This window comes from Scatophagus argus, chromosome 1, assembly GCF_020382885.2.
Source record: "Scatophagus argus isolate fScaArg1 chromosome 1, fScaArg1.pri, whole genome shotgun sequence".
Lineage (NCBI taxonomy): Eukaryota > Metazoa > Chordata > Actinopteri > Scatophagidae > Scatophagus > Scatophagus argus.
In genome coordinates, this window is record NC_058493.1 from 12,820,733 (window position 1) to 12,836,499 (window position 15,767).

General features: G+C 40.5%; 1 protein-coding gene across 2 annotated transcripts in view; it reads right to left on the reverse strand.

The window, feature by feature from the left end:
* The window catches only part of galnt2 (UDP-N-acetyl-alpha-D-galactosamine:polypeptide N-acetylgalactosaminyltransferase 2), a 45,552-nt gene that overhangs the window by 17,446 nt on the left and 12,339 nt on the right, over nucleotides 1–15,767 (reverse strand). The gene's annotated exons all lie outside the window — the stretch shown is intronic.

Genomic DNA, 15,767 nt, shown 5'->3' on the forward strand with positions numbered 1-15,767 from the left:
AGAGAAATGTGAAAAGAAAGCATGTGAACCCACAGAGCTTTGTAGGGTTGAAACAAAACCCTACAAAGCTGCACCAAACTCATTCCAAACTTATTCCAAACTCAGAGAAAACACATTTTGGAGCACTTCATCCGTTCATCATTAAACGCTTAAAATAATAAGATCAACAGATCATGAGTTTACTGAAGTAACTTCATTCAGACAACTTGTCCAGCAAATGTGACTATATCGGGCCCGAGATCAAAGCTGTCCTCCAGCAAAGCACTCAATGAATAAATCATTTCATACACGTTAGATTCCATTAATAAACTTCATCAGTGCACTGAGGACCACAGTCATATCAGTGTCCTCACCATTTACACAAAAGGACAGATGTCCGAGCCGTGTGACCATTAAACCCACTGGATCAATATGCTGGTAGGCACAGCAATTAGTGCCTTTTATTCCCAGTCCAAACCTTTGCCCTTGATTTCAAAAACTATTGTCCAACTGTCTTATTTGCTCTGCAGTTTCCATTCACCTTCAGCCTCTCCAAAATGCTGTATTGATTTGTTTTCTTTACTGCCTCCAGGCAGCCAATGACAATGTGACATTAGAGACAACCACACTCTTCAATAGTTTATTTCTAGACCTGAGAGAAATGGCAAAGGCTAGAAAATGATCTTCACGCACTGGTTTCTACACATTTTATGCTTTATAGGCGTTTAGAGACATTTCTAGAAGAAGAATAACTCCTGCTATTTTATGCAACTCTCGCCCATCATTTCACTCTGTGCCAGCCTCTCCATTCATCAGCTGGGGACAGTAAGTCAGTCTGTTCTTAAACTATATTCATTTCTCAGCCAGTGGAAGAAGATTAGCCCATCGAGCCCACGCACAACTACTATAAAAAAATCCTACATAAAATCAATTCCTATAAGTGTTCACGACAGCTGTGTGTGTGCACAGTCAGATTGTAATGTTCAGAGTAGGATGAAAACCAAAGCTGGCAGTATACTCGCTGCAGAGATGCATTTTGACAGGTTCTGAGGGGAAAACGGGACACATTTTCAGGTAAAATAAAGCTCCAAATTGGCTTCAGACCTGCGCTTCATTGGACTGTTTTGTCTTACTGACATTTTACGGTCAACTCTTCAGGCTGAAATGTTTCTTAGCTCTGCATTTTGAGCTGGGTACAAAATCTTCCACCTTCATGGCTAATCAAGTAGAGATTGGGACGTCTGTCCCTCCTCAATCTTCATGTTTTTTCTCTGCTTGCCATTGTCAGCAAGTATATTCACATTTGCAGGTGTTGACATCTTTCACAGTAGTGTGACTTTGTCAAATTTTGTAGGCTGTAGAAAGTGTAACACCACTCTAACGTGATTACAAGAGCGTTTAGCAGTGACAGACAATTAATGTTGCCAGCTAAGTTATATATTTCTGTTTTTCAGATTGAGCTTAGCATGTCTGTCTTGTCCTATGTCTCTTCTGAGCTTCAAGCAAATGTTCAGCTGCCTCTTTATATGCCATAGTACACAGTTCAGGGCCTCTGTAGTAACATCTACAAAGAGTGTTGTGGAAAACTCTGCATCTCATGAGAAAAGACCTCCCAAAAGCATCTGTACTCAAGCACTGCATCATATGCAACAACAAATCTGCAATGTATACATGGGCAAGTGCACAAAACCCTGAGGATGGTCAGGGGATCTGCCTCACAAAGCTGCACGCACGCACCAACACACACACACACACACACACATATATATATATATATATACACATATATATACATATATATACATATATATATATATATATATATATATGTATATATACACACACACACATACTGTACTCCTTCCAAAAGCACTTTTAGATGAGTTTTGCAGCCCTAACAGAAGAACAGACAGTGTAACTGACAACATTAATGATGGCTCTGGCCCATGTAGGCGTGTGTCAGTAAGTCGTGCCAGTGAGCCAGCACGCACTCTGGGCCGTTTTCACAGGCTCTTTGCATGTCACATTAGGAAAAGCACAGGTGTTACTGATAACATTAGCGATGGCTCCGTCCTATTCAAAGTGTCCCAGGAAGTCATGGCCGTGAGCCAGCAAGAACAAAACCAGGACCCTGAAACTGAACCAGTTAAATGGAAGTCAGCCATAATTCAATTTGTAAATGTAATGAAGCCTTTGTTAATGTTATTCAGTATACCTGTCTTTGTCAGAATGTCCTCTGTATCAAAAGGCTGTCTGAAGCACATCAGGTAAATGTGAGCACCGCATGAATTGAATGCAATATTAAAGTCAAAGTCAACCTAAATTTACTTCCTTCATACCAGCTCTGCATGACTCCAACCTGATGACAGGCTACCAGCAGGCGTTTGATAGTTTGAGCAGCTGTTCTCAATTTACAATCAATTTATAAGAAGACAGACAGCTGGCAGAAAAACAGCTTTATAGAAAACAATCCACAGGGATGTTAACCGCCTGTTGAATATGTGCTAGTTTACTGCTAAGTGTTGAGAGCATCAGAATAAAGTGATGCCCTGTTTCGTGCTCATGTTCTCTTCTGCTTTTTCTTAACAGCACAGATTTTCAACTTCATTTTTAATATGTTAAAAATGTTCATATAGCATTTGGGAATTAAAACTCTCTCACAAGACTTAGCAGGTGCTGGGAGGCCAAATACTTATTTTAAGACTGTAATTCTAGGATCAGTAGGTCATTGCCTGCAGAAATTAATTTTACTGTTTTTAAAATGAAAAAAACATGTGAGGTGAACAAGGTGTCAGATGGGCAAATGAGTAGTAAAAGAGAGACAATCAAGATAGAAACAAGAAAATGGAAAAAAAAAGAGCTTAACATTAAGAAAAAATAAAACAACTGAACTGGATGAGAGTAATGGGAGAGAAAGTACAGCACTCCAGCTGCATCTGTGCAGCCTGGAAAACAGCGCCTGTGATTTATGGGAATTGCAGTCCATCACAGATAGCAGCAAGACAGAAAGCATTAAGAGACGATGAGAACAATGCAGCTTTATGGAGCAGTATGCATGATTTATAAACAAATGATTACTGCGAATATGACATATTACTGATCGAAACATGATTTGAAAGGGTAAGTAGAGAACAGATGTTTGGAGACCTATTTTTATAACACATCATATGTATGGCTTTGAAAACCTCGCAGTGAAAATGGTCCCAGCCTCTATCTGCCTCTCTAAACAAAAACATGATTGATTAAAACAGCACACACAGAAAAACAAACAACACACGCCTTAGTGTAGCAGCTACAGCCAGAGATGTTAGGGACAAAGGTAAAGCGCTGTTGACCCCCTCAGTTTTCCCTTCAAGTATTTAATGTTGAACAAACTCATCTTATTCCACTGGTACTGTCAGACAGTATCAGACATTCTTCATAACCTTCTTCAGAATCAGATCAGAAATCAGAATTCCTTTATTAATCCCTGGAGGGAAATTCTTGCTTCTCTAACTCTTCTTCTAACTCTTAATTAAGGTTACTGATGTTTAAATAGTGTCCACAAAATATGGGATCTCCACTGGATAATAGTATCTTCTGAGAGTTATACAGAATCACCCATCACCAGGTATGTAATGTTTAAAGCAATATTTTGGGAAAACACTAATTTGCTTTCTTACAGATGAACATTGCTCTCATATCTGTGCAGTGAATATGAAGCTTCAGTGAGCAGCCAATTAACTATTAACACACAGCGATAACAGTTTCTGCTAAATTCGACTTTAGTGCTGAAATGATTAGTTGCAGTTTTTCAAATGTGAGAATTTGCTGCTTTCGTCCCTTTTATGTAACTCAGTAGAAATTCAACACTTTGGCCTGTTGTTCAGACAAAAGAAGCAGCTGAGGAATCTTCTTTTGGGGCATTGGGGAATAGTCAGTAATATTTTCTCCTATATGTTTTACACTTTTGCACATGCTTTAAAGTCCCTCCCTGAATGTACCCTTCTCCTTCTTTTCATCTCTCCCTCCATCTTTCAGTCTTTCACATCTTTTTGTCTCTCACTTCATCTCATCTTCTGTGTCACTCTGGCAGTAGTTTTCTTGGTCTGCCATCTGACAGATGGTCATGACACACAGAGGGAAAAAGGCACACTTCATACACACACTGAATTTCAAACAACACACACACACACACACACAGCTGATTCAAAGAAGGACATTTGATTTGTGTCTGTCACTGTGATGTAAATCCAGTTTCTGTGCAGCTCTCTCTGGTCAGAGAGAGAAGAGTTGAAGAAAATCTAATAAATGCTCCACCAAGAGAATAACACTGAATTAAATTTAATGTGAGGTATAGCTCCCTTTGTGCAGTTTGGTTGTCTTTTAGTCTTGTGTAGTTTGCTTTTTATGGTTTCTTCTCTTGTGACGGCTTGTTTGTTTTCCTGTTTGAGCCAACACCACTTTCATGGGTGTCCGTGTCCCTGCAGTGTGTATTTATGTGGAACAGTATCAAGCATGTTACTGCACAAAGAGCGATAAAGACTTCTTTTACTCATTATAAAAAGAAGGACAATTTTAGAGCTTTTTGTGTCGCGCTGCTCCACACGGTGACAGGAAATTAAAAGGGCCAGTGAGGAAATGGGAGCGACAATCCCACAATATGACGAGAAAAGTACAGACTATATGAGAAATAAAAAGCAGAGTGATAAATTACCAAACAATTCTATTAATTTAAAGCCAATTGGATTAAAACAGTTGTAGTTTGATGAAAACAGATCCATATTTCACCATTTTCCCCGTTTCACATTCATCACCTGCAACACAAAGCTGCAGTTTATCGTTTCAGGAGAGTGACCTCGAGGGCGGGAGGTGTGGTGTCCAAGAGCTGAAGAACAAATGGAAGATGATTAATAATGGAAGTGATGAGATGTGTGTGAATTGAAAAATAGAGCGATGAATTGTCAAGTGACGCATTTTGAAAGAGTGCTGCTCTGATTCCTAACTGTGTTGTGTTACTGTCGACCATTCATCATTCACAGCTGGCCCAAATGACAGTTATGCTTTACAGCAAGCAATTTCTGTTACTCCTGGCCTTCAAGAAAACAGGACACACCCACAGTGAAACCGCAGTGAAACCCCTGACTCTTAACTTTCTCTTGGAGCAGATCCTCAGTGTCAGAATGACTATCCATTCAGTTTGAATTCTCTCACTTCCCTTTCTCGATGTGCAGCTGCCACGGTGAGAAACAAGTTCACCAAAAGGCCAGGTCGGCGAGTTGAGAGTGAAAAAGCCGATCAGTTAGTCAGTGAACTTGGTTTTTCAATTGACATGTTTGGGTACAAGTAACAAAAACTGCTGTAAACACTGAAATGATAAAACATGGCACATGTATCATGACTGTTATATTGTGTTTACTGTCATGTCTGCACAGTTATTGCACTGTTGTATTTCATATGTGTCTCGCACGTTAAATGTGTGCATTTCTGCTTTTTTTATTTGCTATTTTTTGCTATTTGCATTTTTTTATACTCAGCATGTGTACTCCTTTAAGTAGCACCATGTAAGACCCTGGAGGAACGTTGTACCATTGCTCTACGTACTACTACACATACATGGCTGTAATGTCAACAAACACTCCTTGCATCTTATATCCTTGTTTCAATCTAATTAAATTAAAATCCATCACTCCAATTCTTACTTAACATCCATTTTTCCCTGCCCTGTTTTTGAGTTCATATGTTTTCTCATCATCTTACTTTTTATCACTAATTTTTGTTAGTTCCACCCCTCGCAGACATCTGCCAATCAAAGACCCATTTCTACCTGCTACGATACAACTGCCTGCTGAATGCATCTCTGGCTCTTCATGTCATGACTTCCTACGAGCTCTGAAGAGAACAGTGTGCTCCTCCTCTTTACCCCGCCTCCAACTCAAAGATATTTAACTTCTCTTTGGTTAAAGGAGAACAGACCTCACACACCTGCTTCTCTGATAATGGGATAAACTATAAGCCACCGGCAGATCAGACCAAGTGTGTGTGTGTGTGTGTGTGTGTGTGTGTGTGTGTGTGTGTGTGTGTTAACATGTGTCACCTCATATTTGTGTATTTGAGGGTTTTTGAGCTCACATGCATTAGTGTGCCAGTCTGTGTGTGCGTGTGTGTGTGTGTGTGTGTGTTCTAGCCTTGGTCAAGCCTCTAGTAGTCAGGGTATAATCCACAGTAATCTGATCACATCCACTCATAGATTACCTCAGACAAGAGCCAAAGTAAGGGTCCACGAACACACACATGCAGTGAGTAACAAGACATCCCCAGAGGGACTTTTCCCTCTGCAATAAATTCAAACTCAAGCCAAAACTGATTTTGATTTCACAGTGTAGATCCAGATTAAAGTATGTTTCTGATACAACCAGAAGCGCTGATGCTCCGCTTTGTTTAATCTCAAAATCCCCCCAAGAGGCAAAAGTACAGTACATCAAGCATCATGGGCACCATGGAGAGGCAGTAACGAAACACAGTGACGGACAGCAGCCCACAGTGATGATACAGTATGCTGCCGAAGGTCATCGTTAGTCTTCTGATAAGCCCGCTTATTTTACATTTGTTATTCTGTTTTGCATTATACTGTTATATCTTGTATTGGCTGTATGCCCAGGGATTCCCGAAATTATCTTGAAAACAAGCCTGTGCTTGGTCTCTGTTTTCAATTGGGAAAGGTGAACAAAATTAAATTAGCTGCTAGATTAAACAAATTTCTTACTAAACAAGACTAAGAGTCCACGGACACGCAAGCAGCTGTTTTTTGTGCTGGCGTGCATGCTAACATGCACACAATGACAATCGTATATCGTGTTTACAGCTTTAGATTGGCCTGTTACAATGATAATTAGCACCAAATGCAAAGTAGCACTTAGGCTGAGGTGATTGGGAATGTCAGTGGTTTTGCAGATTTTTGGTCATAACCAAAGAACTAGACAAATTAAATGATGATGGTGCTGAAGGGAAAAGTCAGAAGATTGCCAAAGTGATTATAATTAATCCAGATGAGGAAATGAATGTCTTCGTCATATTTCATTAAAATCCACCAAACATTTGTGAAAACGTTTCACTTAAAAAAGCAGAAATCCCTCCCTCATGGTGCTGCTACAGAAAAAGTCAGGGCTCACTAAACTCATTAGGCTTCGTTCTCATGAATGAATCTACAAAACATAATCACAATCCATCTCATGATTGCTGAGATAACAAAGTGGTGAAGCACGGTGAAGACATCCCTGGAGCCACACTGCTAGCATGGCTAAAAATACATCAGGAAAGAAATAAATGGATACATTATGCACCCCTGCCTCCCACTTCAGTCCACAGCTAATTTGTATTTAACATGTCTCATGTGTTAATGCCACAAAACCAAGAAAGCTGTGTACAGTTTTCACCTATAGGGCAGCATACAGCAGAGGATGCTGTCTGTGATTACACAAAATGTCCTTCAAGTGGACAGCTCCTGTTCAATCCCCTAAGACAATCAGCATCTGTCCTGCTGAAGTGTCCCTAGGCAAGATACTGAACCTAGATCAGTGCCAGGCAGGCTGCTGGGTAGCTCAGCCCAACCTTTGACCTCCTCCAGGAGTGAAAAGGAGAATCCACTACAGCTCTGGTGTCCCCAAAAGGAATCAGACCACAGTCTTCCTGGATACACAAGAGACGTTATGACCGTCACTCTGAATAAGAGAAGTCATGTGTAACCCACCTGCCTGGTCAGATAAACATAAAAAATGTCAATTACTTCGCCTAAAGCTTGTTGTGAGGCTGCTTTTAACTTCTTCAGAGTTGACCTGGAAATGAACTCACCCTTGTGATAAATCTTGGAAGCAAGAAGAGAAAGAAAGGAAAAGAAGAAAAGAAAGGAGGAAGACAAGCTTGATACAAATTGTGGGGACATAATTCAATCTTTGCAATATTTTCTCTGAAGGGGGATTTCATCATAACGCTGACTTTAGTTACTAAACATTTCTGTTATTGCTATGGCAAAGTCTACAGCCATGTTAGCATCTCTGTGAGGCTGCAGTGACATTAGCTAAATCCTAAAATCAGCACACTAACAAATGCCAAGTTGTCGAGATGACAGTGTTTAGCAGGTACCACATTTACCAACCCTTAGCCTGTTAGATAGTGCGTGCTAATAAGCACTAAACACAAAGTGCAGCTGAGGCTGACAGGAATGTCATTCATTCAGAGGTGCTAAAATATTGGATACATTGACATTTTGACTTGATGATGGCACTAGATGAATTGTACAGGCACCAAACTTCAGGGCAACTAAAATTGCTATTTTGAGCGCTATGCTGCTAGCGTGGTTAAAAACATGGATGTACAGCTTTCCGCAAGAAGCTAAGAGAGAGACTAAGTCATTTAAGAAAATGAAACAGCATTATTAAATCATTACAGAACATGAAAACACCCCTTTTCCAATCAACTTCTCACAATTCACTTAATCTTCACAGTTCATGAAAGGAAAAAAAAACTTGCTGAAGGGATTTTTGCATTTCCTTAACTTTGAAGTTCTTAGAGTATATGAAGCAGGCCTCTGTAGATGTGAATGAGTATGCATCACATGGCCAAACACTAGAAACAAAGAGTGCTGTGTTTGCTGGAAGACAACTAACAAGTTGGAAAACAAAAATTAGGTTGCAAGCCACCATCTCTGTCTCTTATACAAGCCCACTAATTCTGCCAGTATATCAGCAGGGAAACAAAAATGGGAACATGATATGTATTTTGTGCAAAAATGTGAGTCCTGTATGCATTCACACTGTGACCGTGTTAATATCCCTGATTCAGGACCCTGTGGTGATGCTGTCCTCTCAAACTCTCACTGCATGCTGTTTATTCAGGAGAAGAAAGAATCTAAAACAAGTTGCATTTTTTTTCCCCCCTCGTCTTTAATCACAGCACTGTGTCCTCGGGCCACACGCAGTATCTTCTGGCAACAGTTCAACATGAAAGGAGTAAAAGAAGAGCAGCTGAGAGCAACTCTCGAAAATGAGATGCCATTACACACAGGAAGAGAGCGAAGGTTAAATGAGGAAAGAGGATGCACATGGAGGGTTTTGGCATTTGTGGTCGTTTTGTTTTGCCTCCCAGCTGAACTTTCCAGCCATATGCTGTTGAAGTTTGACCTGCTGAAACTAACTGTGTTTGTGCTTCTGCAGCAGCAAACTTTGGGATAAAACTGTCAACTTATATATGACTGAACTTTTCACCTGTGCACACCCCCCTCCATCCAATTCCTCCTAACTTCATTTCATTTTAATACATCTCATCTCCCGTCTCCTCCTTTGTCATGCGGTGGCATCTCATCTCATCTCCTCTCTGCTTCTCCGTTCTTATTTCTCCTCTCCACTCATCAGCCCCCATCTCATATTTTTTACTCTGCCCTTCCTCCTCCCTTTTCTTCCTCTGTAACATGCTAAACATTTTGAACTTTATGCATTGTTTAGAGTTGGAGAGAAAAAATAATTAACAACCCAACATCACGTTCAAAAAAATATTCCTGAAAAAGTCAGGGCATGCTTAAGTGAATGCAGCACCAAATTATAACCTCATATGGCCCAATATCTCAAGGGAATTCAAATAAGATCACGATGCTTCAGGTCTAAAACTCTATTCAGGAACCCTGTTTAAAACGCTGCTTGAACTGAGTTTTTTTAATTTATTAAACTGCCTGACTGAATACTGCTGAAGAGAAATATTAATGTGGAACATTTTGCACACGGCTGACAACACTCTTGCCATAGCTGGTTGGCAGACCTGAGGATATCCTTCTTTGAGAGCAAGAGAAAAAGAGAGAAACAGGAAATTGGAAAAGGACTACCGAGACAAAAAGCAGAGGAAAACGATGTAATAGTCAGTCAATGGAAGGGTCATCCACATCAGTTACATCTATAACTATAGCTTTAACTCGACCATGTCCATGTCATCTTACATTATCAGTCTTCATTTAAATACAGCTTCCTTAGGGCTGGGCAGTTTGACAATTTTAAGTTGATCTTGAAAGCATCCACAGTTTACTTTCTACTTTTCAGGGGAATCGTGGCGATCGCGGTATTTAACATGCTCTTACTTTTGTCTACAAACTTCACACAGCCTCATTAGCCAGAACAACTATGTGGCCCGTGAAGAACCATTCTTAATGCAATATTGTGTTTAATTGGGGAAAATTGAGAAATTCAAGTACAATTTATGTCAGCTATGACAACAGTCTACAGGGCATTTAAAGGGTGAGGAAAAAGGTCACAATTTAGATCGTGGATTGTAGTCAGACAGGTTGTGATTATTATTTTTGTCCAGATCATCCATCCATTTTTAATTTCTAGTGCAGCACCTGTTCCCTGGAGGAACGCCGTCTCATTTCACTGTCACTGTTTCACTGTAACTGTAAACAGATGAAATGACAATAAAAACCTCCTGACTAAGCTGTCTGGTTTTCCCAGATGTCACTGTTTTAAGTGACATATGTGTGCCTTGTTCAGATTTTACAATTATCAAAGAGATAAAATGAAAAAAACTTTTCCTACATAAACTGCTTGTCTTTGTGGGATGAGCTGACACATCTGGCAACATATTTCTTCACATGCAAATGTTAACTACTCCAATAAAACCCCAAAGCAAAACAATGGATAGTACTGACACCAGCCATCCAGCAGTAATTAAGCTGTCTTGTAACTCAGCAGGACACCCATTTACTTCAGGATACCGAAATTTAGACGATTAATAATAAAAAAAGAAAAATTAATTCCAGAACATGAAGAAAAGGCACAGACACACAGAGCAAGGACACATCTACTATCACAATATCCAGTACAGTAACATACAGAGAGAAGCTCAACCACCCCTGAACAAGAAAAACAGTTCTTCTCTCTGCCTGTCTCTGTGACATTTAATAAGGCATGACAGAGTGGGAAAGTTATCCAAAACATCACAGAAGTATGTCAAACTCTCACTCTCTGTCTGTCTGTCTCTCTCTCTCACTCACACTCACACACTCACACACTCACACACACACACACACACACACACACACACACACACACACACACACACACACCCCTGCTGATGCATGGCTGTAGGAAATGCCTGCTCTGCTTCAAAGGAACTCATTAGGCTCAGTATAACCTTAAAATAATGTCACTCCATAATGACACCAATAAACAAGACAGAGAGAGAACAAACGGAGGGGAAGTTGTTCATAAAACCCACAAGATTTCAACCCTGAAGCCCTTCCAACTCAGTTGAAAATTCAGACTGCACTGAGCAAACTGTGATAAGTCTCACTATTGTGTGTGTGTGTGTGCGCGAGTGAGAGAGAGAGAGAGAGAGAGAGACTTGGGAGGTGTAAGGCAGCTCAATGGAGCAATTGTGTATGCTGGCCCTGTTCCCAAAACCCCATCTGCATTCTACACACACACACACACACACACACACACACACACACACACACACACACACACACAGTAAAGCACATGCAAAGAAAGACATGCACAGACGCATGCATGTGTGTGTGTGTGTGTGTGTCTGTGCACACGCAGACAGCCAGGCCACACACACAAAACCAAAAAGCTAATTATCTCCAGTTCCTCAGGTTTAGCTGAACACCTGCTGAGGTGAGTGATGTCCGAATCAGCCCAAATGAAGACGTTCAATTAGCAAGTTCACGCTTTCAAACAGGTGAACAGGCAAACTGTAACCTCTACCTCACAGCTAAGGCATTCAGAACTGATTAAAAGACTCATGTGTCATGTGTCTTCTCTACCTGTTGCTCTGACACAAAGATTGTTCTCCATCTTCCACTCCTGTGTCAAACTGAGGATGGTAAAACCGGACAAGGTTGCTCAAAAAACATCAAGCAAGTAGAACATATTTCCCACGGGCAAAATCAAGTTGTGAGCATTTCAGCTGTCTGCTGCAGTGATTCTTCACAGCTGCAGCTCAACAACTTTGTAAGAAAGTGGGTGGACTACTAGATACTGTTGCACGCAAGCAAGCTGTTTTTGCTGAAGCTGAAGTGAAGCAATGAATAACACATTAATTTGATGAAAAAAAAAACATTTGGGAAATGAAAAACAGCAATGTCTCTTTCCATAAATTATGATATCTCTATAGATAATATCTCCAAAACTCTGCAACTCACACCAAAACAATCTGGAAGGATGAACAGCACCACAGGTAAGAGGAAAAATATCTATTTTTCATTTTGGTGTGAACTGTCCCTTTAAAGAAACACAATAAACAAAGCTCCAGTTCACGGTGTCCATTTCTTCTTTTGCTGAAGCACTGCAGTAATGCTTGTGAAAATGCACTCAAACACACAAGTCTTTTCAGGCTGAATGAGAAGGGTCAGAGACAGGAACTTTCTGTCCATGACTGCAGAAGGACATGAATGAGCATCAAAAAGCAGGAGATAAAAAGTGAGAAAGAACGCAGAAAAGAAAGCCAGAGAGTACAGCTGATTCACAGTTGTTGACAGAGGCACTAAAGAGAGGGCAAGTAGGGAACAAATGAAAGGAAGAGGGATGGGACACGACACCCAGCTAGGTCGTCACTGTTATCATGCAAACTATGTGGTTTTCATCCCTCCGAATGAATATAAAGATGATCCCAGAAGCGCTCACCAAAATGCCCTCAAAGGAGACACAACACCTACATCTGTGGGCCTCTTATGGTCACAAACTGAAAATCATCAGAACCAAACTGTTAAATTTCAATGCGTGAAATAATTTTTTAAAATGCCAGATTTTCACATGGCGCTAATGATCATTCAGAATTGTAAAAGCTGCTTATTCCCCACTGTTAGTCGGCGGGAGTTTGAGAATTAATTTGAACAAATGACTTCTGATAATGGGCAAGTTCAGATTCAATTTTCAGAAAAGACGGAAGGCACTGCTGGAGACACAGAAAGAGGGAATGCAAAACAAGACGAAGCGAGAGGGGGAAGGAGAGAGGAGCAGGAGAGAAAGGTTTGGGGGGGGGGAGATAAAACACGGAGGCAGATGGAGTAAAGTGCTGAATCATTTGACTGTGTCAGCTGAGGGGTAAAAAGTAGGCCAGGGTGGTGGGATGCAGAGGGTGGGGATGTTAAAATTCAACCCAATTTAGTTGTACAAACTCTTTCATCAACCACTTGCTTCCTCTCTTTTCCTTCCTTACACCCGCTCGTCCTCCCTGTGTTCTTTGATGTCCTTCTTCCTCCTCCTCCTCCTCCTCCCTGCTGACAGCAAATGTCCCCTCTTTGACCACAGCGGTGGCCTATGAGCACTGACACCAAAAAAGCTCCTTTTTGCTTCAACACAATCTGGTTGTGCTTTCATTATGTTGTTCATGATTGTGATTATTGTGATTTGTGCAAATTGCAGCTTTTGGTGTTTTGCTCTTTAAAAAAAAGGGTCAGAAAGATTAGAGCTGCAAACAGCAAAATTTACCGTCGAATGGTGTTGAGGTTAACAATGTAACAGTACTGAAAACAACACAGCACACGTTACCTCATACCACTGAGGAGTGTGTGTGTGTGCGAGTGTGTGCGTTTAGCTGGAAGCTTTAAGTCTATAAATATTTTCTTTTCCATACAAGGAGAAAAGATTTCTGTAGGTGTGTTTTTTGTGAAAGAGTATCATGTATGGATGTAAGCAGCAGTGGCTGATAATGTGTGTATGTTTCACAGTGTGTGTGTGTGTGTGATAAGGCTGAACCAAAGCCAAGATTTCTGCAGCATCTGTCAGTTTCCTTTACAAGACTATGTTGTCATGTGTACGTGCTGCATGAACTTGTAGACTAAGACCAAATGCAGAAATAGGGATGTTACCTTTGCTCTAGACTGAAAAACACTCTCCTTACACTTTATTCCTTGTTGTACACACATCAGTTATCAAATGACTCACATGTGCAAGAGCTTGACACACACCCGCCCTGCTAAGTATTAGTGGATGTCAACACACTCCTGTTTGGACATTAACCAGACTCAATCTGTAGTTGGCCTGGCACCAGTCACATCTTCTAAAAGTACCAAAGCAGCTTTCCTGCTATCATATATATACGTTACACAGCGATACGGACTGAGTCCCTGATCATCAGCAGGACAAATCTAATGGTTGTCATTGCAAATTTAATGCACAATGACATAAACTTCCAAAAGTTATAACGAGTGCAACCTTCTGGATGATGTGCTGAAATCAAAATCCTGTCTGTAGTGATAATGAATACTGCAATACTACAATTCCAATAATGTAACTCAAACCAGGCTTTCATCAGATGCTTAAACTCTGGGAAATACCTTTGTCTTTCCAACTCTAAAACCTCAAATTTCTGCTTCCAGCTTTCTACTACAGATTTGTGGTGTCCAAATGACATCACTGTGACATCATCAGGGTAAGTTTCTTGACAAGACCTGCAGGGAAAAAAATCCACAGAGGTCCTTAAACAACACTCTCGTACATACCAGTTGTTGTGCATCATTAACACATCTGGTCCTGATGGCTCTGTGCTGACGTGTGTTTCCATGTGTGTGTGTGTGTGTGTGTTACAACACAGGGAGTGCACAGCCTTTCAGCTGCAAACATGACAGGATCACAACACCATCTCAACTCGTAGTACATTAAAGTTCACCAATATGTTCAACAGACTGAAGTTATAGAAGGGGAGCAGATGTAAGACTTTTAACAAAAGCTAATTACACACTCCAGCACTCATTCTGTAACTTTTCTGGCACACAAAGGAGATTTTTTTCTGTAATGGGATACAAGCCCTTTGAAACAAATTGCTACTCTCATCATGCGGCTCTCCCTGAGGAAAGGCGTGCGTCTCATTTTGAGTTATGGCCTATAGTTTCAGTAACCAGACAGTGACATATTACAGACCTTAATCAAGCCCGTTTTAAGACCTGGGGTGTGTACCTTTTTCAGGATGTGTTGTTCCTAGTCGTATCAGTATCACCACAGATATTTGGCTGTGGAACATTTTTACAAAATGTTGAATGATGCTGCTAAAAGACTCCTTATAACTGCATTACATTACATATGTGACATGCCAATGTGTAAAACTGATCAGTATTTCAAATTAAAAGTAAAGACTGCTGATGCTGCATCATGACAACATTACAATACACAGAACAACCACAACCATTCACAACTTCTACTCTATTCTGTTCAACACAACTGGTATACTAAGAAAGGTTGACCAGTGACACAAGGGTGTAAAGCCCAGCTCCACAACTGGAGAACATCGTGCATCTCCTGTTCATTTGTTAGATGATCAAAGGCTATATCTTGAAGTATTTCACTCAGTTTACAGATGCTTGCAGGGGGAGATACAGAGGTGATGAAATTTACTTCATGCAATGAGAAAAGTATAATTAAGGACCAACTCTGTTGCACCGCTGGTTCCAATTGTTACAAGATTCCTTTATAGTTTGCAGAGACATGTTTAAAAAAACTGCTTCACTTGACTTTCACTTTGACTTTATCTAGAGCGGTCAGACCAGCATAGTTTGTACATACCTTGCTTAATCTCATTACATGTCTCTCCCTGTCATGTACTTCATTGATAGTATCACTGAGAAATTTAAGATGAAAAATCCAATAATGCAGTTTAAGTAACTGAAATCATGCCACTGTGTGTCACAACAAATAAAAGCAGCAACGCACTAGAAACAAAACTGAAATCAGCATGTTAGCACAGGCTGACCTGGTTCATGGCCATAATCATGTTTTGTGCCTGGCTTGGATCACAACAGTGTACACTTTTTCAGTGGCTGAACT